The following is a 25,778-nucleotide window of genomic DNA, read 5'->3' on the forward strand; positions in this document are numbered from 1 at the left end:
ATGTACTGTATTACATTTGAGAGAACACCACTAATTAAAACAGAGTGTGGTCTCCTTATCTACATCCCACTAAATTAATTACCAGCTGTACTTTAGGCACTTTAAAATGTAGTATTAGACAACGTAAATGGTGCTTGACTTTCTCTTCTCCAAAGAGCATTTCAGTCCTTTCAAATGTAATAATAAAAAAGGTTTAATACAAACAGGTTGCTGTCTGGAAGCACCTCTCATTTGACATTTAACTCATGGTTCTTTGTCCTCTTTTATTGTGGAAGTACCTATGTAGCATTTAATTAAAACAAGAGCACATCTGCTAGTAAACGTTTAAGCTTCTGTAATCCACTAAACACTTCTTTTGTGATCAAGGTAAGGATTCAATTTACTGAAAGGTATTGAGCACTGTATGTGAGACTAAATACACAGATTTCATGTAAGCAGGATTATATTGATTCATAAAAAGTGCAGACTGAGTTTCATAACACAAAGCACAAGTGTCAGGATTTTTAAAAACAGTATTACCTTTGAACTCAACAAACCCATTTGAGTTCTTACTATATGATTACATTCCTTTTTCTATGCAATTTTACTATCTCAGCTGTCAGGGACAGTAACTGTCTTCTCACAGCACCCACACATTACAATAATGAAATGCTTTAATCACATTTTGCCCAATTTTAAGAAACCTCAGATGAGCAATGGGAGTTTCATCTGCCAGTCCTAATTAGCACTTGATTTGGTTTTCACATGTTACATTAAAAAGAAAACCCAAAACTCTATAATGGTATCAGTTAACCCCATAGTGACAGGATTTGTCTTGTAAGCCATGGAGGTCTCATTAACAGTGCAGTGCATACATGCAAGGGGCTTTTTGTGGTCAATGACATGATACCTTTTTGTGCAGAAAAACCATGTTACATTTCCAAGCACTATTCTACCTTATGCTTATGTAGATCCTGACTCTCTCAATTGCAAACAATAATGACTTGTTTCAATATAGGGAAAAAGCCAATTAACTCAAATTAACAATAGAATTTTAGAATGCATGCTTCCCTTAATATTCATAGAGTGTCATATTCTTAATGCACTTAGTCATTTTGTTGGCCCATACTAGTGGAACAACACAATTTCCAAGCATTGAAAGCTGACCAACCACAAGAGCACAAGGAAAGTCGAGAAAACACCACTCCCAAATTGTGTTCACCAAATCTGTCTTTTTGTGCACCATTGGGAGGAAGCAGCTCCAGATTATGGCAGCCAGTAGGAAGGGGGAAGGAGGTAGAGGTTTAGAAAAGGATGCTAGGCAAAGTGCCATTCAAACTTCAAAATAAATTCATTATTTTCTCAGCTTACCAAAAGATTGGTTTTTCAACTCAAGTGAAACAAACCAAAAAGGGCCAATTTTAACCTCTTAAAGACTGGAATTGATAAATTATTAAATAAAGGCAACATATGCAGCAAAAAGGTGGACAAATAAACTTAAAAGGGACATACCTTTCATGTCCTGATGGTCAGACAGAGATTTACAATATCTTGTGTGTGGAAAAGTTCTTCCATTTGCTCCTAAATGGTCTAACTCTAATTTTAAAATTATGCCCCCTTGTTCTGCATTCTCCCACCAGATGGAATAGTTTCTATCTATCTGCCTTGTTGAATTCTTTAATCATCTTAAGCACCTCATCTTCTAGACCCAACAGAATGCAAACTAAGTTTATGCAATCAGTCCTCATAACTTTACTCTTAAACTTACATCACAATAACCTTAAATGCAAATAGCAGCCATCCATTTCCTAGAACTTGATTCAAATCATGAAACCACACCCTAACCCTGAACCAAGGCCACATTCACCCAGTCTCTGGACCAATAGGACTTGCATCTGCTGCCCTTGAAGACATCCATCACAACAACCTGGTCCTTTAATCTGCTTATATCTTGGGACGCCACAATGTAAATGGTGATCTTAATCCGAATTTCATCACAACATCTCTCCACGAGTCCCACAGATATGTCAAGTCTCCACAATAATCACCACTGCATTCACTAGTTCAGCATCAGTGTACTAGTACTCCCTGCTGACTGTGAATCGTATGATGCACTTTACTATCTTCGCAATTCATGGGCTCAGCAGTGCCCCAAATTACTGCAATTTATTTTTCATAAAACTATCAGTCCAGTCGGATATCCTATGTATAGGACAGTCCCTTTAAGGCTACAACATTCATGCCATTAAACCAAATGCCTATGATTATGGTGCATGATTTATATTACACCAGTAATATTATGAAGTAATTAGTGCATCACACCTGGCTGAAACTAATGAACGAACTAGAAAACTTCTGAGGAAAACCTTGTTTGATCAAGATAGAATCATAAGCCTAGAGTTACAGGACAGAAAATGGGCATTTTGGCCCAACAAATCTTGGCTTTTGTCACAAAAGAGCTACCTATATCTTCTCTTCCTTGCATCAAAACCTTTTTAATATTCCCCTTTTTCAAACACTATTTAATTCACATTTAAAGCACTTTTGAATTCTATTTCAGCCATGGTTCATGGCAGAGAATTCCACATTCTTAGCATGCAGGACTTTTTGCCCCCAAAGTTTGTTTTAATTCTCTGTGATCATTTTAAATTTATAGTCCATTATCATCTTGGCAAATTGAGAAAACAATTCAACAGAGTTTTTCTTATTGCACCTTTCATAATCTTGAGACTTCTGTCAAGCCATGTCTTAACCCAAGATCAAGTGAAAAAGTCCTCTTAACTATAACCTTGCATTCTTGGTTTTATCCTAGGTGAACATATACCACAACTTTTCTATTGCTTTTTATTTCTTTCGGCTAATGGGAAGTCTAAAACAATACACAAGACCCAAGGATTAGTACAAGTTCAACATAATTTACTTGTTTTTGTACTTAATGCCTTTAGATGCAAAACTAAGGAAACCGTTCACTTTTTAATAAAATGTAGCAACCACTTTTTCTGCTAACTTTAATGAGCTGTTACCCTTAATGAGCTCAGTATCTACACAGTGAGGACTCTCTGCCACTCTACCCAATTTAAAATGCTAAAATTCATTCCTTTTCCTTATTTCCAAAGTGCATTACTGCACTTTTTTCTACATTGAATAGCATCTGCCAGCTATCTGTTCATGACACTGACCCAAGTGCTCTTACAGTCTTGAGCTCTCTGTTGCAATTTGCTATACCCTCCACTCCCACCAATTTTTATTTATTCATTCATGGGATATGGGAGTCACTGGCTAGGTCAGCATTTATTGCCCAACCTTAACTTCCCTTGAGAAGCTGGTGCTGAGCTGCCTTATTGAATCGCTCCAGCCCATATGATGTAGGCACACCTACAATGCCATTAGGGAGGGAGTTCCAGGGTTTTAACCCAGCAACAGTGAAGGAACCCTGATAAAGTTCCAAGTCAAGATGGTGTGTAGCTTGGAGGGAAACTTGCAGGTGGTGGTGTTCCCATGCATCTGTTGCCTTTGCTCTTCTAGTTGATAGAGGTCACAGGCTTGGAAGCTGCTGTCAAAGGAGCTTTGGTGCATCTTGTAGATAGTACACACAGCTGCCTCTATGCGTCGGTGGTGGAGGAAGTGAATGGTTAAGGTGGTGGATTGGGTGCCAATCAACCAGGCTGCCTTGTCCTGGATGGTGTCAAGCTTCTTGAGTATTGTTGGAGCTGCACTCATCCAGGCAAGTAGAGAGCATTCCATCATACTCCTGACTTGTGCCTTGTAGTAAGGCTTTAAGGAGTCAGGAGGAGAGTTACTCACTGCAGACTTCCCAGCCTCTGACCTGCTGTTGTAGCCACAATATTTATATGGCTGGTCCAGTTCAGTTTCTGGTCAATAGGAACCTCCAGGATGTTGTTAGAGGGGGATTCAGTGATAGTAATGCTACTGAATGTCAAGAGGAGATGGTTAGATTCTCTTTTATGGTCATTGCCTGGCACTTGTGTGGCACGAATGTTACCACTTATCACCCCAAGCCTGAAGAATGTCCAGGTATTACTGCATATGGACATGGACTGCTAGTATCCGAGTCACAAATGGTGCTGAACATTGTGCAATCATCAGCGAACATCCCAATTTCTGACCTTATGATGGAGGGAAGGTCTATGATGAACCAGCCGAAGATGTTTGGGCCTAAGACTCTACCCTGAGGAACTTATGGAGTGATGATTGACCTCCGACAACCACAACCATCTTCCTGGGTATGACTTCAGCTGGTAGAGAGCTTTCCTCCTGATTCCCCATGGACTTCAATTTTGCTAGGGCCCCTTGATGTCACACTGTCAAATGCTGCCTTGATGACAAGGGCAGTCATTCTCACCTTGTCTCTTGAGTTCAGACCTTATGTCCATGTTTGGACCAAGGGTGTAATGAGGTTAGGAACTGAGTGGCCCTAGTGGAACCCAAACCAAGCATTAGCGTGCAGGTTACTGCTGAATAAGTGCCGCCTGATAGCACCGTTGACAACTTCTTCCATCACTTTGCTGATGATCATGGGTGCGCTGATGGGGTGGTAATTGACTGGATGGATTTATCCTGCCTTTTATGGACCACACATTCCTGGGCAATTTTCCACTTGCCAGGTAGATGCCAGTGTTGTATTTGTGCTGGAGCAGATTGACACAGCAAGTTCTGGAGCACAAATCTTCAGTACCATAGCCAGAATATTGTCAGGGGCCACAGCCTTTGCTGTATCCAATGCCTTCAGTCATTTCTTCATATCACGTGGAGTGAATTGAATTGGCTGAAGGCTGGCATCTGTGATGCTGGGGACCTCAAGAGGAGGCAGAGATGGATCGCCCACTTGGCACTTCTGGCTAAAGATGGTTGCAAATGTTTCAACCTTGTCTTTTGCACAGATATGCCAGGCTCCCCCATTATTGAGGATGGAAATATTTGTGGAGTCTCTTCTTCCAGTTATTTGTTTAATTGTCCACCACCATTTTTGACTGGATGTGGCAGGACTGCAGAGCTTAGATCTGACCTGCTGGTTGTGGGAAGGCCTAGCTCTGACTATCGCATGCTGCTTCCGCTGTTTGGCATGTAAATAGTCCTCTGTTGTTGCCTCACCAGGTTGACAACTCATTTTTAGGTATGCCTGCTGCAGCTCCTGGCATTCCCTCCTGCACTCTTCATTGAACCTGGGTTGATCCTCTGGCTTGGTGGGGTAGAGTGGGGGCTATGCTGGGCAAGGAGGTTCCAGATTGTGGTTGAATACAATTCTGCTCCTGCTGATGGCTCACAATGTTTCATGGATGCCCAGGTTTAAGTTGCTAGATCTGTCTGAAATCTATCTCAGTTAGTATTTTAGCTGTGCCCCACAACACAATGGAGGGCACCACAATGTGAAGGTGGGACTTTGTCTCCACAAGGACTGTGTGGTGGTCACTCCTACCAATACCGTCACCTGCAGCAGATCCAGTCTCACAGCCAACCCCTTTAGGACTCGGCCAGCTCACTCAGGAGTGGTGCTACCAATCCACCTTTGTTGATGGACACTGAAGTTCCCACCCAGAGTACATTCTGTGACCTTACCACCCTCTGTGCTACTTCCAATTGATGTTCAACATGGACAAGTACTGATTCATCAGTTGAGGGGGGATAGGGGATAATCAGCAGGAGGTTTCCTTGCCCCTGGTTGACTTAACACCATGAGATATAATGGGATCAGGAGTCAATGTTGAGGACTCCCAGCGCAACTCCCTTCCGACCATATACCACTGTGCCAGCACCTCTGGTAAGTTGGAAAATTTTGATATTGGTTCCTCAATTTCAAGATCATTTAGCCATATTTTGGCAAGTTTAAACTCTTCAAGAGGTATACCATTACACTACCTATTCTACACTGTCATCTATTTATTTATGCCATTTCTGCCTCGATTTGATAATAGCTTCATCCTTAGTTCAATTGATATCCACGATGATGACTTAGTAACCAGTGGGAGAAATTGAAAACAGCAATGCAATAAAAAAGCTTCCAAAAGATAAGTTTGAAGATTAAAAAAAAACACATCCCAACAAATAATCCTTTTCCAAACCAAAACATCTACAAGCACTAGAAGTTGTTTGTATTATCTGTAGACACTATGGGTTTGACTTTTAAGCCCCACTGGGGAGGCAGGCAGGGCTAAAAATAGTTGGCCTACTTGCCAGTTCCCTGGCTCCATAAAGCCCCTGGAGGCAAGGGGGCGGAAGAACTGCCCACCTACACGCACCTGGCAGCCGACAACTTAATGGCCGCTTAAGGCTATTAAACGGAGGTCAACTGAGATTTTCCAATTGGCCTTCAGGTTCTGATAGGCAGTGAGGGCCAGTTTAATTGTCTGGAGGCAGCCTCCTGACAGCAGACCTGGGAGCCAATGCTCCAGGCGCACCTACAAACTCTCCCTGCCTGGATGCTAAAGCAACCACAGGCCGTCCTGTAGAGGGGCTCCGCACCAGCCCCCAACAGTGGCCTGGTTGCAAAATGCCATTTTTAAAATTTAATTTTAAAGAAGTTGAAGCACTCTCTCCCTTACTTAGCTTCCATTGTGGCCTGCTACTCCTTTAAAGCTGGAAGGCATCTGGCTGGCCCCTCCAGCTTCAATAGCCCACCTGCCATCCTAATTAGACCATGAACCTGCCCTCTAGCCATTAATTAGCCACCCCGGGGAAATTATACCGAGTAGCTGTTTCCAACACAGTGAGAGCTCCTAACCCATATTTCAGCCCAACGGTGGGGTACAGAAACCCACAAGGAATATCCTGCCCAATATCTGTACATTTTTCCAAATTAAATATTAGTCATCATCACCTGGGGTGCATTACATCCTTATCTCCAGAATGGGGATGTTTACATTTATTTACATTATTCATTGCTAAAAATTTGTATCTTAATTGTGAATTTTTACACATTGAGACAGCTGAAGAATCACATGCACTAATGCACCCTTGCAACAAACTGGCTACATATATATGGATACATATGATGCATAAAAACATAGGAACAGGAGTAGGCCCTTCAGTCCCTAGAACCTCTTCCGCCATTCAATAAAACTATGCTTGATCTGTGACCTAAATCCATATACTTGCCTTTGTCCCATATCCCTCAACACCTTTGGTTAACGAAAATCTATCAATTTCGGATTTAAAATTAACAATTGACCAAACATTCATTTTTGGAATAGAGTTCTAAATTTCCAAAGTTCAAAAATGCCTCCTAACTTGACTCATTAAAACTTGGCTCTAACTTTAAGGCCACGTTCCGTAGTCCTGGACTCCCCAGCCAGTCATAATAGGGTAAATATGGAAAAGTTATTGGTTCCCACGTTTTAAGAAAAAAATCTCAGGTCATCACTGTTGCTGAGTTTTTAGACCAATTTTGCTTGCAACCTGCAACCCTTTGTCGAAATTTCGAGCTGCACTGGCGCAGGTCTCATATAATCTGAAGACACCTTTATCTTGTTACAATATGTGATGAGTCATTAGCGAGTGCACCAAGCAAAACTCATCATACTGTACAACCACAGAAATGGTGAGGCGCAAAAGAACATTAAAGAAATTATATTTATTAGCTATGCAATTCTGAAATAGTGAGTTAAATACATAGTGTAAAAATAGGAATGTGGAGGTAAGTCAGTTGCACCAAGCATCCCTCTGCATCTTGCTCTGTGGGCACTGGTTCACCTAGCCCCAATTAGAAACAACGTCCTGTCAACACTTTCATGCTTTTCTTTCATTAATTTATTATTCCATCAAATTAATAACACTGCAGCAGTGCTCCAGTATTCTCCAGTATTCCCCAAGCAATGTTGTCTGTTATCTGCTGAAAGAATAAACTATTAAAAGGTCCCAAGGTAACAGTACCTGTCCAAGATTAGAAGAAGCATTACAAAAAACCTTAATTACTTGTACTACTTCCTTCTACAGCCAAACGGATGCATGCAACTCATGAATCTATTTATAAATGAGATATTGTATTTATATCTTGGAGCACTGTACCACCAAATTACTTTTGAGATGCAACCATTGACATATATGTAGCCATTCTGGCAAGGCCCCACAACGCAAAATAGATGCACTGGCGCAGGTCTCATATAATCTGAATACACCTTTATCTTGTTACAATATGTGATGAGTCATTAGCGAGACCTTTATCTTGACCAGTTGACCAAATTTTAGCAGTGTGGTTGAGGGAGGAATGTTGGCCAAGACATCAAAAGTACTGTTCTCTTCTTCCAATAGTTCTATGGTTCCACAACACCTTCCAAACTCGTGACCTCTACCACCTGGAAGGGCAAGGACATAGGAACACTACCACTTGCAAGTTCCCCTCCAAGTTACACACCATCCTGACATGGAAATATATTGCCATTTTATCATCGTTGCTGGGCTTGTCTTATATTGCCTGGAACTCCCTACCCAGTAGCACTGGTGGAAATAACTTAACCACAATGACTGCTAGGTTCAAGACAGCAGCTCACCACCGCCTTCTCAAAGGCAATAAATGCTGGTCTTGCCAGCAACATCCATGTCCCATGAATAAAAAAGACAGTTACACTTCTGCATTCATTGTTAGATATTGTATTCCATGCTCTGAACTATAAAATTAATTACTTAATTGTCTACCCATTAAATGGGGTTCAAGTTTACGAGAGTCAGCTGCACCAGCCCGAAGCTTTACACCGAGAACATGAAGTACATACATGGAAGTATATATGCAATTAAAACACTGAACAACATTAATAGGGAGTTTTAGAATGCTGTTATATTAATCAGAGCAAACTGGATTCTGGTGACCCATTCACTACTTTCTTACCATGCTCCTAGAAATTATCTCTTATACAAGGGATGTCAACATACTCTTTGTGGAGGTGCCATGACCATGTGGTTGACTCAATTGCCCTCTGAAAAGACCTAGAAAGCCAATCAGTTATATGAAACTGCGACAGTAGAAACCTTAACTGTATGCATTGCAGCAATTCAAGGTAATAGCCTTCTACAGGCAACTAAAAATGGGAAATAGATGCCAACTTTGTGAGCACCTTCCACATCCTAAGAATGAATATTTTAAAAATAGTTTATGGGAATATCTTGTTTCAGAAATTATTCTGCCCAACAAATCCCCACTGATAATAAAGGCTAAAAAATCAGAACCTTTATAATAGTTGAAATGTGCTGTCATTGCAAAACTATACAAATTATCTACTAGCATGCCAAAGCTGAAAGTCTATATTTATTAGTCTATGGGTTAACTGCAGAAAAAGATAAGCATGGTGTCAAATGCAGAGACTCCTCAGATTTAAATTGATTATTTGTATTATTGTGCTGGGAATTTTCCAGTTATACAATCTTGGGTTTGCTAATTTTACAGGTTTGAACAAAAGTGGAAACATAGGTGTTCAAACTACCAGTGAAATGGACATGAAAATATTGTAAAAACTGGTCTAATAATTCTCTCAATAGAAAAAGCTACATGTCACAGAACTTGAAGACAGTGACTGGAATCTATCAGTAGTACCTGTCCCAAATATTGATTCCTAAATAGTACCAAAGAGTTATCGTGAATGCCAATTTTATGATGAACACATGCTAAGAAGAGCCTATAGGAAGATCTGGTTCTTCTTAATTTTTTCTCTTAAAAGCTAGTGTTAATGTATGGTTTACAAAGTATGTTCAAATAATTATTTTTCATATGTCATACAAACAATATGAAAAAGGATAGGTAATGCCTATGTGGTCCATGGAAAATGTCTTATACTGCCATGGTGTAACTCTGTACACTCAGTGCCAACCACCCCCCACACATGGAGGGGTAAACAAACAGGAAAAAAAACTGCACGCCAACTTAACAAAACAAAAAAAAATACTGTGGATGCTGGAAATCTGAAAAAGAAAACAGAAAATGATAGAAATATGCAACAGGTCTGTCAGCATCTGTGGAGACAGAAACAAAGTTAACATTTCTACCACAACTTAATTTCACAGCCACATCTTTCTCCTCAGCAACTGTGTCCAGCTCCAAATTATTCCATGTGGGTTCCAACTGAAATTCCACCCTTCGTGTTTCACATCCACCCACAATCACATACTTAGACATTCAGCGCTCCTTGAACCAATGTTCTTGCTGCATCCTGAGATCCACGCTCAATGTCATGCGTCGCCACATTAATTGTCTTGTGATCTCCCTTCAGCAGCACCAACTCTATCTCAAAGCTGTCCTGGTCTGCAGTTGCATTTCATGCTTCGCCTCGTCCGCTGTCTTAAAAACTTTTTTTCTTCATTTCAGGTATCAAAAGTTGCAAGTTTCCAACAGCACTCTAGAATACCAATGTCCCTCCCAATGCTTCTTCTCCTTCACTTCCCTATGACCCCATCCATTCTTTCAATTTCACCTCTTGCTGTTTTTACCATCCATCGGACATTCCATTTCTGACCCTGACCAATCAGCCCTCAGCAAAGATCTTGGCTTCATTCCTATAGACCCCACTTCAATGAATTTCAAGCTCAGCACGATGTTGAGCTTTTTTCCCCCAAGGAATTCGGCTCTGTGCCCACTTCTTTAGTCAGGAGCCTTGCCATCACACAGCAGACCCTTTTGTCCATCTTCAGAATTCTCGTTTGACCTGGACCTCTGCCTCTTCTCTATATCTTTTCATTGACATTAGCCATCCCAATTTCTCTGCTTTCCTCACTTGCTCTAGCTATCCCTCTCTGAACCTGCAGCACACTGTTCTCTCTGGTCCAACCCCAACATCACCAGCAGGTTTGATGACAAGGTGGTGATGCTGTTTTCCTGAACTAATGCACTCTGCAACAAACTAGACAGAAGATTGGCTAGCTGACAGGAAACAGCGTAGACATAAATGGGTCATTTTCTGATTGGCAGATGTGACAAGTGATGTGTCACAGGGATCAGTGCTAGGGCTTCAACTCTACAATTTATATAAATGATTTGGATGAAGGGACTGATGGTATGGTTGCTAAATTTGCTGATGACACAAAGATAGGTAAGAAAGTAAGTTGTGAAGAGGACATAGGAGGCTACAAAAGGATATAGATAGGTTAGATGAGTGGACAAAAATCTGGCAAATGAAGTATAATGCGAGAAAATGTGAGGTTGTCCATTTTGGCAGGACGAATAAAAAAGGATCTGGGTGTCCTAGTGCATGAATCACAAAAGGTTAGTGTGCAGGTGCAGCAAGTAATTAGCAAAGCTAATAGAATGTTATTGTTTATTGCAAGGGGAATTGAATATAAGAGTAGGGAGATTAAGTTATACAGGGCATTGGTGAGACCACATCTGGAGTACTATGTACAGTATTGGTCTCCTTATTTAAGGAAAGATGTAAAGGCACTGGAAGCAGTTCAGAGAAGGTTTACTAGATTAAACTTGGACTGGGCACGCGGTATTATGAGGGAAGGCTAGGCAGGCTAGGCTTGTATCTGCTGGAGTTTAGAACAGTAAGAGGAGACTTGATTGAAACGTATAAGATCCTGAGGGAGTTGACAGGTGGATGTGGAAAGAATGTTTCCTCTTGTGGGAGAATCTAGAACTCAGGGTCACTGTTTAAAAATTTGGGGTCATCCATTTAAGATAGAGATAGGAAAAAACATTTCTCTCAGAGGGTTGAGAAACTTTGGAATTCTCTTCCTCAAAAAGGTGGTTGAGGCAGTGTCTTTGACTATCTTTAAAACGGAAGTAGATAGACTCTTGATAAGCAAGGGGTGAAAGGTTATCAAGGGTAGGCAGGAATGTGAAGTTGAGGTCAAAATTAAATCAGCCATGATCTTATTGAATGGCAGAGCAGGCTAGAGGGATCAAGTGGCCTACTCCCGCTCCTAATTCGTATGTTTGTATAACTGATTTGTACCTAGAAGAGGCTGAATGCTAACTCTCTGGCACCTCCCTGTAGCTCCCCCAGACCATGGCCCCACCAAACATCAATCTATCGTTTCCAAGAAAATGATTGACCTTATTTCCTCTGAAGCTCTTCTCTTCAATCTCCAACCTTGTAGTGCCCCAACTTCAAAGAGCCTATTTCTACCTTCCTCAGATCAATAAAGGGCAGGGAAAAGAGAGAGAAAAAGAGATAATGACAGCTTATATTTATATAGCACCTTTAACATAATGAAACATCCCAAGGTGCTTCACAGGAGCATTATAAAACAAAGTATGACACTGAGTCATATAAGATGATAACCAAATAGCCAGATAGCCAAAAGCTTGGTCAAAGAGGCAGGTTTTAAGGAGCATCTTAAAGGAGGAAAGCGAGGTAAAAAGGCAAAGAAATGTGGGGGGGGCGGGGGGGGGGGGTGGATTCCAGAGCTTGAGGACTAGGCAACTGAAGACACAGCCACTAATGGTGGCACAATTAAAACTGAGGATGTATAAGAGGCCAGAATTGCAGGAGTGCAAATATCATGGAGAGTTGTGGGACTGGAAGAGATTACAGAGATAGAGAGGGACAGGACCATGGAGGGATTTGAAAACAAGCGCAAGAATTTTGAAGTCAAGACATTGACTTTATGGGAGCCAATGTAGGTCAGCAAAGACAGTGGTGATAGGGGAATGGGACTTATTGTGAGTTAAGACATGGCAATAGAGTTTCTCCTGGTGGCTTCATCATTTCAGCCTGTACTTACCCCACAAGATTTCTTCTTATCTTGGCTCTATTTTTCCCTCTCCTTGTTCAGTCTCTTCCCACTTACAGCCACATCCTCCACTTTAACAGTTCTCAGTCTTCACCATGGATGTCCAATCTCTCTACACCTCCTTCCTTTACTAAATGATGAGGACTCTCCATTTCTTCCTTGAACAGAGGCCCATCCTCACACATCACCACCCTTCTATGTATGGTTGAACTTGTTTTCGCACTGATCAACTGCTCCTTTAACTCTACACATTTCTTCCAAATAAAACATTGGAACAGAAGTAGAATAAGCCTATTCCACCATTCATTTAGATCATGGCTGATCAGCAATCTATGCCCACCTTGCCCCTTATTCCTTAATACATCTAGCTAACAAAAATCTAACAATCTCAGTTTTAAAAGTAGCAATTGATCTAGGATCAATTTCTGTTTGTGGAAAAGAGTTTCAAAACTTCTACCACCCTTTTGCATGAAGAATGCTTCCTAATTTCACCCATGAAAGACTGAGCCCCCTAGTTCTAGACTTCCTAATTTGCAACAATGCTAGCGGTTGGATTTTTGCTACGTAGGTGGGTGGCTAAAGTCAGGAAATTTCTATTGCAGCAAATTTTCCCTATGGGGAGGCAGGGGCAGGATTGAGGCAGGGGCGGGATAGAGTCAAGCCCCCCGACCCCAGAAGCAGATCAGAGGCAGCCTCGGGGCCTGGCGAGTGACATGGTCACCATTTAGAAGGCCCACCTCGGTTTTCTGGGACATTGGCCCAGTTGTTTTAGAAGCTGTTAGGCCTGCTGTCCTGCACTTCTACCCACATTCCATGCCCCCTCATATCCCCATGTCCCCCCCATGCAACCTCCATAGCCACTCATCGAATATTTATCATGGGCTGACCTGAGGAACCATATGGAGATGAAAAAAAAACTAACTATCTAATAGAGCTCTCACTTGCACACTTGACACTGAAAAAGACTCTCATTCATGAAACCCATTCAAAGATTTTAAATTTCCTCAAGTGTTCAATCCATTATAAAAACAAACAAACTTCTATTCAGTAACCACATAAAAGACAGCTAACCTTGCCCCCTGCTAAGATAAGTGTTTTTGTAGCTTTTGAAACTCAGCCATGAATTCAATGTCCTCAGCTGTAATAACAGTCTAAGAAATCTTTTGAAACTGCAGGAACAGATGGTAATAGTTCTTGTGCCTACACCAGATGGCCTGTCAATCAAAGCAGTCTAGCAGAGGATTTTGTTAAAACCTTGATGGCTTCAACCTGTTTTGTCATGCTTTAAGGACTATATATTTAAATAACTTCAGATCATGACACTTAAATAGATCTTTCTCGGCCTTTAAGAGCATTTAGGGCTACTCCATAAATTTGTGACTCGCACACTCGGGATAAGGGTCTTGAACAGCAAAATGGGGTTTGTATGAACTCAGCACTAATTTCAAATGGCCCTGCTAAGTTCGAGTTTTCCGCCTGTGTGGATCATGTCCCGCCCCCTTCCCCCTGCTGGTAAAAATGGAATCTGTTGGAAATGGAGGCTGAACTACAGCAATTGGATCCCGCTCACCATTTTAAAAGGCCTTCGGAGTTGGCCTAACTCCACGGAAGTCCAGGCCTTGCTCTCTATCTACCCTGTCTGTTACCCTTATAATATTTTGAAAACTTCAATCAAATCACCCCTTAACCATCTAAATTACAGGGAACACAACCCTAAATTACATAATCTCTTCTTGTAATTTAACCCTTGGAGTCCAGGTATCATACACTGCACTCCTAATGTGTGGACCAGAATTGCTTGCAATACTCCAGATGTCGTCTAACCAGGCTTTGTATGACTGAAGCATGACTTCTACCCCCTTGTATTTTATTCCTTTAGATATAAAGGCCAACATTCCATTAGACTTTTTCATTATTTTCTGTACTTTTGCGTGACATTTTAATGGTCCACGTACCTGGCTCCCAAATCTCTTTGGACTTCCACTATTTTTAGCTTCACCACTTAAAAAGCATCATGTTTAGGTCCAAAGTGGATGATCTCACATTTGCCTACAATAGAATCCATTTGTCAGTTTTAACCATTTACAAATACTACTGACATATCTTCATAATTTTATGCTTACTGCTTACAATATTGCCTAACTTTCTGTCAATGGCAAATTTGGATATGAATTTCTATCTCATCATCTAAGTCATTAATGAATACAGTGAATAGTTGAGACACCAACACAGATCCTTGTGGGACACCACTAGTCATATCCTGCCAATTAGAGTACCTGCTCAGCCAAGGTCAATAATTTGCCTTCAATTCCATGAGCTTCAAAAGCTGTTGCCACGGGAATCATATAGATCCTAGTTATTTTTGCCTTTATTTGGGATGTGTGGAACATTCGTTTTTCCAGTCCTATTCCCCAATCAGACCTCTCACTCACCTCTTTTTCCAATGCACTGATGACAGTATTGGTGCTGTTTCCTGCTTTCGCCCCAAACTCAAAAATTTCACCAACTTTGCTTTCAATTCCCTCACCCTTCACGTGGTCCACCTCTGACTCTTCCTTTCCGCAATTTTCGTGTCTCCATTTGTGGGCATAGACTCTGAGTCAATGTCCACTATAAGCCCACCTTCTTCCACAGCTACTTTGATTGCACATCCTTAAACCCCACTTCCTATAACGGCTCAATTTCATTCTCTAGTTTCTCTGTAATTGTGCATCGGTTCTCACAATGCAACCTCCCACACCAGTGTTTTCAATAGGTCTTCCTTCTTCCTCAACAGAGGGTTTCCCTCCAGCATGGTTAACAGGACCCTCAGCCGTGTCAATTACATTTCCCATCACTCCCCTCATCTCAGCCCAGAATAACGTGCCCCTTCAAATCCCCTTCCACCACACCTGCCTCCACATTCAATGCATAATCATCTGCTATCTCCCACATGATGCCAAACACATCTTCTCCTCCCCTTTCAGCATTTCAGAGAGACTGCTTCTTCCACAACATCCTGGTCTGCTGCTTAATCACTCCCAACAGTCCCTCATTTCCCCAAAGTGTTTTTCCTTCCAAGTACAGGAGAGGTAACGTGTGCTCTTTTATTTCCTCCCTTCACACTATCCAAGGCCCCAAAACACTCCTTACAGGTGACATAGTGATTTACTTGTATCTTTTACAATTTAATATTGGGGCATAACCTCTGACTGGTGTCAGAAAATGCTGGCTCACAGAAATTAGAAGAAATACCTACTTAACTGGTCTTGAAAATTACACTTCCACTTCCATTTGCCGGAATTGCTTGGGGCCTGCATTGAAAGGCTTCTCGATGGCCCAAGCGAAGTCTTGCTCCAGCATATTCAAGGATTCAATGAGGCCACTCTTTTTTTACAGCACAAGCTTCCACAAAGCAGGTAAGTTTAAAGGGCCAGGGAAATTGACAGGCCAGAGGAAGGCAAGTGTCTAAGGCGAGTGCATAGGATTTGGGGGTTGGAGGTGTCTGGAGGAGTGGGTCAGAGGTGGATCAGAGATCAGGGGTGGAGATTGGTCGGAGGTCCGGGAGGGGTGCGTGGGAGTCGGAGTCCTAGGGGGTGTTGGAGGTCAGGGGGTTAGGGAGTGTCAGGGGTCGGGAAGTCCTGTGGGGTCAGTCTGGGTCTTGACAACAGTTAGCCAGAAGTTAGAAGAGGCTTTAATTCTTCTAATCTGCTCTGGGTAACTTGGTATAACCATGGCGGAGCCATCCAAAGTTTGCAACTTAAATCACATTTTCGGACAGTTCCCAGCGCAGATGAAGTATGCACTTTTGGGCAATTGCCATGCAGACCCTTACCTGGGAACTTCCCAGAGGGACTCCCCAGTGCATCTTTGGGGTACCCCCAAATCCAACACTGGGGAGCGCAAGTTACAGGCCATAGTGTATTGCTGCTCACAACGTGGTCTGTTCTACGCTGGGGAGAACAAACACAGATTGGCTTTACGGAACACTTCCATTCAATTTGCAAGCATAGCCCTGAGCTTCCCAGTCACCTCTCGTTTTAATTTTGTGTTGCACTCCTACCCTGACCTCTGTTCTTGGGCCCCTACAAAATTCCAATGAAGCTCAATGTGAACTAGTGCAACAGCATCTCATTATTTAATACATATCTTTACTTCTTTTTGGATTCAGTGAGTTCAACAATACCAGACCATAAGCTCGGCACCCTTTTTTCCTTTGTGTTTCTTTTTTGTTTTTGAACAGAAAATGCTGGTAATGATCCTATTTTTCACATTCCCACCTCCTACAGGCCCATTTTTGGTTTTTTTACTTGTCCCATACTACCCACTTTTGTAGCTCTAATGAAAGATCATCCGCCTGAAACGTTAACTGTGTTTCTCTCTTCACAGGTATTGCCTGATCTGCTGAATATATCCAGCATTTTCTGTTTATAAGACAACAAAACATTGGAAAATTCCTCTCTGACCCCAAAGGCAGTCAAATTCAGCTCTGTGCTTGTAACCTATCTGGTTCTAGCCAGCTAAACTCCAACAGTATCCCACACAAGCTTTGGAGATCCTATGCTTCACCTCTGACCAATCTCAACATAAGTTCTCTGTAATGCAAGGCGTGTTTTTCATATTGGGAAGGGGGAAAAGGGAAGTGTGCACTCCATAATCAGGTAAATGGTATGCTGCTTTTAAGTTTATTTTGGAGACACTTAAATGAATGGAAACACATCATCATGATTAAGGCAACCAGCTAACTAAAAGGCAAATTAAACAATAGCTGTTTAAGCGAATTTTAAGTTTTAGCCTTAAAAGTAGTCACTTGCCCTCAAAATACAAGTCATGCTAAACATTTGAAAATTGACATGACAATGCCAATACAATAGTTAAAAACCACTCAACATTGCTCACACAGTGAATCCCTAAACTAAACATGCTGTGCTTTTTCTGAGAGGGTGAAAAAGAGAAAACAAGCTGTGCAGTTCTCCTTGGGAAGGAAGAGGAAAAAAAGCAAATTGAAGGACACCTTCAGACCATCTCTCATTTCCCTGCAGATAATCTAACAGCAATAATAGTAAAAGTAGATTACAGTGTGAAACATAATAGAACTTAAAACAGAGAAAAATTGGAAGAGTAAAAAGCTTCATGGAGCGGTTACTAAATTAGTTTAATGTCTATTTAGGCCTTTATAAAGCTCATTTCAATAACTACCTGCCTTATACTATACCGCCTTTAGAGTAGATCCTAATTTGCAACAGGAGGCTGTAGTCTTACATTAAAATCAACAGCAAGGTTAATGCACAACTTAACGTACTGTCATTGGGCTGATGTAGACTCTGAAGCCCAAGGATATCCTCTCAGAGTTTAGATCTGGTGATAAAATGTCTTTATACATTGATAACCTCTCTACACCAGAATTAAACTGCTGTCATGCACAGTTCATTTCAAAACACAAAGAAATGCCAAGATAATCACGAAACAAACCACCAACTGATCAGAGCCTGTAACCTGCATCAGAAGGGGGCATATCTAATATTTGGCATGTACACCAACCATAGTAGGCGGCTTCTTTCATTCCTAATCCAAGATAGTTAATAAATTATAATCTTGATTCACCCGGATGATGACATTTTACCAAGAGTAGAAAAGCAGAAACCGGGGATGATACAGAATCCAACAATATCACACTACTGCCACCTAATGCCTGTGAAAAGCAAGAAAGAACTTCTGAAACCTTATACCCTAAGATAAAATAGGTCTGCATCATTGTACTGTGAAGGAAAGAGTTGCTTTTAAAGATGGTGAAGCTTCTTTATTATTCATCTAGATTAATCCATACATGTTTGAGCCTTCCCCTCTGGCTACTAGGCTAATTACAGTACCAATCATTAAAAGACACGAAGGCCGTTGCACTGGCCACCTTGCTCCCAAAACTTCCCAGGATTACAGCAAGTTTTTTCAACAAATGGTTGCTTTCTTCAAGATAGTGATTATTCCTAGTTTATTGAAATACTGCAATTAACACTAAAGTATTTATTCTTCTAGTTGCAAAACATAGCATTAGATTTTTAATTATTTTACAATGCAGGGCATTAAAGTTCCTCATTATTGACTAAAAAAAGTTCCAAATATTGTAAAAATTGTAAAATAAACATATACTCTGAAACCACATACACTCACAAATTATGAGCTATGGACAGCCTTCAATGCATCAAACCCCATTTACAACTTAGAACATTGAACACAGCCATACGTCCTATTGTAAGATGTCAATGTATTCATCTTAATCTGAAGATTGCGAATGACCAATGGGTTGTTACTGTAATTCTTTTTTGTCCATGCAGATATCAGAGTTAGAAATCAGATCTGCAGCCATGGTCCCTGCTTCTAAATGCAATTTGCTTGAAAATGCATATTAGAAGATGTGTACACAGCTGACACCATGCAGACCCAGAAGGCACGCACGCACCAGACACCATGAGGGCCCAGAAGAGACACACACACCCAACGCCATGGGGACCCATAAGATGCATACACATCCAACACCAACCACAATTGTCTGCCACCTGAGACTGCCTTTAGAAACAGCATCCACTGTACAAATGACACATCAGTTTTGCTGTTAGAAATCGCTTCCAAATTCTTAGCATTGTTGCAGTTGTTGGTGCTGATTGTAACCTTGGCCAATTCTTCAAGATTGCTGGGAATTTTTTAAAAACAATACAGACAATGGTCAGTAGGAGGTCTTGTGATGCAGTGGGTAGTGCCCTAACTCTGAACTGGAAAGTCCGGGTTCAAGTCCCACTCCGGGACATCCACAGAAGGAGCATTCATAACGTGACCAAACAGGTTGACTGTCAACCTGCAAATCCTTCGAACACGTCTATGACAGGAGGTAAGAGCAGAAGAAACTCTTGGTCAACTATGCTTGATGTGGAGTGGCTAGTGACCTGTTCCAGGAAAATCAAGCTATAGAAAACAGGCGTAAACACTTGCTTCATCTGCCTCATGCATCTCTAGAAATCCCATCTTTAGGGAAGGAAACCTGCCATCCTTACCCAGCCTGGCCTACTTGTGAGTACAAACGCACAACTATGTGGTTGACTCTTAACTACCCCCTGCAATGGCCTAGCAAGCCACTCAGTTCAAGAGCAAATAGGAATGGGCAACAAATGCTGGCCTTGCAAGTGACACCCACATCCTAAGAAAGAATAGGCAAAAAAAAATGCGGAGTCTTCCAAGTCCAGTTCTAATACAATGGCCACTTCGAAAAGAAGACGACCTTCTAAAATAAAGGACATTTGATGCCAGGCCCTTAGATTAGAGGTTTAACTCCACTACTACAATGTCCACTATTGTGCTATTTGTATCAGAATGCTGCTTTGAATTATCTTGTAACCCAGGTCTCAAGCACAAAAATCAAGGCTGACTCTCCAATGCAGCAATGAGGGTGTGCTGCACTGTGGAAGGTGCCATTTTTCAGATGAAACTTTAAACTGCAGTCTTGCCTACCCTCTCAGGTGGATGTAAAAATTGCATGACACCATTCCCAAGAAAAGCAGGGGTGTTATCCCCAGTGTCCTGGACCTCTTTTATCCCTCAATCAACATCATTCAGTCATTATTACATTGTTGTTTGTGGAAATTTGCTGTGCGCAAACTGGGTACCACGTTTCCTGCATTATAACAGTGACTATATTTCAAAAAGTACTTTATTGGCCATAAAGCATCTTGAGATGTCTGGTGATAGTAAAAAGTGCTATAGAAATACAAATCTTAATTGTTTTTAATACAGAATTCTTAAAGAATGTTGCCATGTTTTCCTAGATTAAAACAGCAACAATACTTTAAAAAGTATTTCATTGGATGACAAGGCTGTGAAAGGAGCCATATAAATGCAAGTTTTTTTTTCCTTTCACATGATCAATTAAATTCAGGTCCTACCGGCTTGTTTAGGTGGACATTAAAATGATCCCGTGTAGCATTCAAAGAGGAGCCCTGGTGCCCTGCACAACATTCCTGCCTCAACACCCACCACCAAAAAGAAAGATTAACTAGTTTGACAACTTATCGTTGTCCGTAGTTCCTTGCTAGTTACAAAATGGTTGTGTTTGCTGACAGGACCCACAGTACATCATAGGATGGCAAGCAGAGAGACTGGAGAAGGTATATTAAAAATGCAAAACAAAAACAAAATTACCTGGAAAAATTCAGCAGGTCTGGCAGCATCAGCGGAGAAGAAAAGAGTTGACGTTTCGAGTCCTCATGACTCATGAAGGGTCATGAAGGGTTCTGTTCTGTTGAAGGGTCATGAGGACTCGAAACGTCAACTCTTTTCTTCTCCGCCGATGCTGCCGGACCTGCTGCGTTTTTCCAGGTAATTCTGTTTTTGTTTTGGATTTCCAGCACCCGCAGTTTTTTGTTTTTATCTCTATTATTAAAAATGCAAGCTCTTTAAATGGTTAGAAAAAGATGTGTAGATTTTTAATGCTCAGTTACATGAGGTAGAAGAAGTAGAGGAATGAGTTGTGATAGACAACATTAAACAAGTGAAAATTATCCAGATTGCATTCTAAGATGTAAACATTTAAAAATCTTATTTGGAATCAGAAATACTGCTTCAGCCTTCAAAGGTTTAAAACAGCCTATTCTTAACTAGGTAAGAATAAAGATTGAGGTACAGCTGCTAAACCATCGCTAAACCATCGCTAAATCAATCGAATTCTGCCCTCTAGCAGCAATTTCTATAGTATGCAGTAATGTTATGTGCTATGCACAGGGAAATTGGTCTAAAATTATTAAAAAGGCAGAAAGATACTCATCAAACCTGTGATCATTAACCACTGTTTACATTTGGACCATTTGCTTGAACAAAACACCATAATTCAGACACTACTATAGTGCTTAGGCCAATTAACACATGGACACATACAGTGTAGGCTTGCTAATCAGTCAACAGACAATACTGCCTGCAGTCAAGATCACAGATATTTAAATAATATATCATGCTCTCACTAGGTGTGAACTTATTCCATGCCTGGCGTGTTTGTTTAAGCATTCTGAAGAGCAGTTTTTTTTCTAAATGCACAAACTGATTACATATTTGCTTACTTATATAAATTCAATATGGAATAACAACAACTTAAATTTTCTCTTAAGTATTTTACAAGACGAGTAATTGTAGAACACCACCAACTTTTTAGTGCCTTTAACGCAGAAAACGTCCCAAGGCGCTTCATGGGAATGTTATCAAACAAACTTTGTAGCATCCCTGCTTGAGCCTCAGGTTGTAGGTTCAAGTCCCATCCAAAGACTTGAGCTTGAAATCTAGGCTGACACTCCAGTGCAGTACTGCCTTATGGATGAGATGTTAAACATCTGCCCTCCCAGGTGGATATAAAAGGTCCTGTGACAATATTTTGAAGAGCAGGGGAAGTCCCCTGAACAATATTTAGTCATAAGCTAACATCGCTAAAAAACCAGATGCTCTGGTTGTTACCTCAATACTGTTGGGTGGGAGCTTGCTGTGTACAAATTAGCTGACAAATTTCCTACATTACAACAGTGACTAGACTTCAAAAGCACAATGGGGCATTATGAGCTTATAAAAAGCACCAAATAAATGAAAATTCTTTCTTTTCCTTCCTGCTGCTGATGAATTGAGCATGCAGCTGATTAAAATAATTTTAGAAGATGTTTTTGGAGATGTGTTTCACTCAGCCTACAATAACTGCATGAATAATAAGTCACAACATATAACTTGGAGAAAGAGGGCAGCTCTAGAATGTGGGAGATTGAGGGGCAATGAAAGGAGACTATGGGTGCCTCTGGACCATGTGGGTTTATAATTCATTTGAACAATAGCCACCAGATATATAGCATCTTTAACAAAGTAAAATTCCCCAATGTGCTCGAGTAGCAGAGTGACACAGGGATGGACGCAAAGTGGCAATTGCTGATCAGTTTTACAGAGCAATGAATAAGACAACATCTAATTCCAGGGCCAGGATTTTCTGGTCAGCGAGTGGGGGATGGGGCCTGCTCACCGACGCATAAAATGACTCAGGATTACATCAGGCGGAACTCCCAACATCACCCTGCCCCATTTAAATTTTCAGGTAGGCGGGGGGGCTCAGCAGAATCAGCTGTGCACCCGCCAACCTGTCAATGGCCAATTGAGGCCATTGACAGAGTCATTGAACTAATTAATGGACCTGCAGGCCAGGAGCCCTGGCAGGCTTCAGGGAAAGCATGAAACCTCATTAACGGGCGGGATGAGGTTTCATGTAGGTTTTTAAAAATGCAATTAAAGTGTATTTAAAAGTTATGGACTTGTCCCAACTCATGTGACAGTGTCACATGAGGGGACATGTCGGGAATTTTTTTTTTCTATTTATCAGATATTTTATTGTACAGCCTATCTCCCTGAGGCAGCACTTAGCCAGGGAGATGAGTGCGCTCTTTCATGCTCAGGGAACACCCCCCACCTCAGTCTATACAGGGAGCGCATAGCGCTTCCATGCAGACATCACCCTGGGCGGACCTTAATTGGCCCGCCCACGTAAAATGGCAGCATGCCTCCGATTGGGGGCACCGATCAGAGGCATGCCTCCACGCGCCCGCTCTTAAACCTCTTCCCAATGGTGGGAAAATTCTGCCCCAGGGCTTGGGTAGCAAAAATCAAACGAGTTCATATTTGAGAAAGCAGTTGAGGAGAATGGGAGAGATGTACCTCAGGAACAATAAAGGAATACATCATTAAACCAACATAAATTGTTTCAATAAAAACCCTTGTGCGTTTATACATTTGAAGTGCCAGTGATTCTCCTATGGCCTTGCTCAGGTGAGAGGGAATGATACATCTAGTGTGCGTTTGTTGTAAATGGTTGAGATAGGCTACAGTGCCATCTATGGAACAAGAACAAACAATAGGTGGTTATTTTTTCAAAGGTTGCAGACTGAGATTATAGCACCACCTTGCAAGTAAGAGTAACTAGTGGTATTGTTAATTGTTAGCAAATCTCAATGACATTCTGGAGGTTTCAAGTATTTTTATACTTTTTTACACAGCTTTGCCCATCAGAAATGGCACCACAAAATGCTCAAAGATTTATGATTCATATTCTTGATACTTCAAGAATCGTTCCCTGATTCTGAGCTATCCATAATCTTGCACACTGTCAAAGGAATACATTCTATCCAAGTTGCTAGGGTATTTGCTAAGATAAAAGCAATATAATGCGGATGCTGGAAATCTAGAACAAAAACAAAAATACCTGGAAAAACTCAGCAGGTCTGACAGCATCTGCGGAGAGGGATTCAGTTGACGTTTCAAGTCCGTATGACCCTTCATCAGAACTTCTGATGAAGGGTCATACGGACTCGAAACGTCAACTGAATCCCTCTCCACAGATGCTGTCAGACTTGCTGAGTTTTTCCAGGTATTTTTGTTTTTGTGCTAGGTTATTTGAGCTGGGTGGGCATGGAAGAACTACTGGGCATAAATATAAAATATTAAAGCTAATAGCTGGGTAGATACCAGAAAGTATTTAAATTCCAGAGGCTGATGACTCTGAAAAGACTTACGCAGCAAATATTAAGTATAGGTTCATTGCAGTTTCACGAATGGAAGCTGGACAGATTCTTGTGTGGAGGACATCTCAAGCAGTAGAAGGTAGGTGAGGGTTCACTGGGTTATTGATAATGACATGGTGTTTGAGTTTGCTTGATTGTCCGGATGGAATGCACTTATGGTTAAGGAAAGCCCTCCTCAACAATATTTGTAACGAGAAATCAAAACAACTGAGTTAGAGACACAAGTACTGGCTAGAAAATGAGGTCTGCTATCTCGCTCAAACTTTTTTTTTAAGCAAACAAATTTGGAAAGCCACATGATCTCAAATCCCAGCACTTGAGTGGCAGGTGTCAACAACAACTTATATTTATATAGTGCCTTTAATGTAATAAACAGTCCAAGATACTTCACAGGAGTTTTATGAAACAAAATATGACACTGAGCTACATATTAGGACCGATGACCAAAAATTTGGTCAAGAGTTAAGGAGCTTTTTAAAGGAGGAAGGTGAGGTAAAGAGGTGGAGAGGTGTAGGGAGGGTATTCCAGACCTAAGGGCCTACCTAACTGACTGAACAGCCACCAATGGTGGAGCGATTTAAACCAGGGGTGCTCAAGTGTCCGGATTAGATGAGTGCAGATATCTCAGAGCATTGGGGACTGGCAGTAATTAAAGAGATGGGGAGGGGCAAAAACCATGGAGGGATTTGAAGACAATAATGAGAATTCTGAAAGCCGTTGCTTAACTGGGAACCAATGTAAGTCAGCGAGCACAAGGGTGATAGGGGAATGAGAGCTGTTGCGATTCGTGAAAGGCAGCAGAGTTTTGTATGATCTCAAACTTAATGAGGATAGAATGCGGGAGACCAGGCAGGAACGCATTGGAATAGTCAAGGGTAATAAACGCATGAATGAGAATTTCATCAACATATGAGCCGATACAGGGGAGAAGTTGGAAAATATTTCATTGGTGGAGACAGGCGGTCTTATGATGGTGCCTACATGTGGTTAGAAGCTCACCTCAATTTCAAATATGACACCAATATTCCAAACAGACTGGTTTAGTCTCAGACTATTGCCACGGAGAGGGATGCAGTCAGTAGCAAGGAAATAGAGTTTGGAGCAGGGATCAAAAATAATAGTCTCATTCCTCCCAACATTTAATTGGGGGAAATTTCTGCTCATCCAGTATCTGATGTCACATAAGTAATCTGATAATTTAGCAACAATGCAGGAAAAGAGTTGGTGGTGAGATAGATCTGCGTGTCATCAGCATACACATGAAAACCAATGCTGTGCTTTCAGCTAATGTTGTCAAGAGTGGCACACAGATGAGAAATGGGAGAGGGCTAAGGATAGGTTCTTGGGGGACACCAGAAGTAACTGTGTGGGATTGAGAAGGTAAGCCATTCCAATTGATACCCTGTCTAGGATTAGATAGATAGAATTGAACCAGGTGAGAGCAGTCCCACCCAACTAAACTATAGTAGAACACATTTGGAGGAGGATCTGCAGACAGATCCAGAGCAAGGATGGTAGTTTATCTGTCATATCAGATAGGGTACAGTTTGTGACTTTGATAAG

At 41.3% G+C, this 25,778-nt stretch overlaps 1 protein-coding gene across 1 annotated transcript in view; it reads right to left on the reverse strand.

The window, feature by feature from the left end:
- The window catches only part of dnajc24 (DnaJ (Hsp40) homolog, subfamily C, member 24), a 103,788-nt gene that overhangs the window by 54,409 nt on the left and 23,601 nt on the right, over nt 1-25,778 (reverse strand). The window lies entirely within an intron of this gene.

The sequence above is a fragment of the Carcharodon carcharias genome, chromosome 10, assembly GCF_017639515.1.
Source record: "Carcharodon carcharias isolate sCarCar2 chromosome 10, sCarCar2.pri, whole genome shotgun sequence".
Taxonomy (NCBI): Eukaryota; Metazoa; Chordata; class Chondrichthyes; order Lamniformes; family Lamnidae; genus Carcharodon; species Carcharodon carcharias.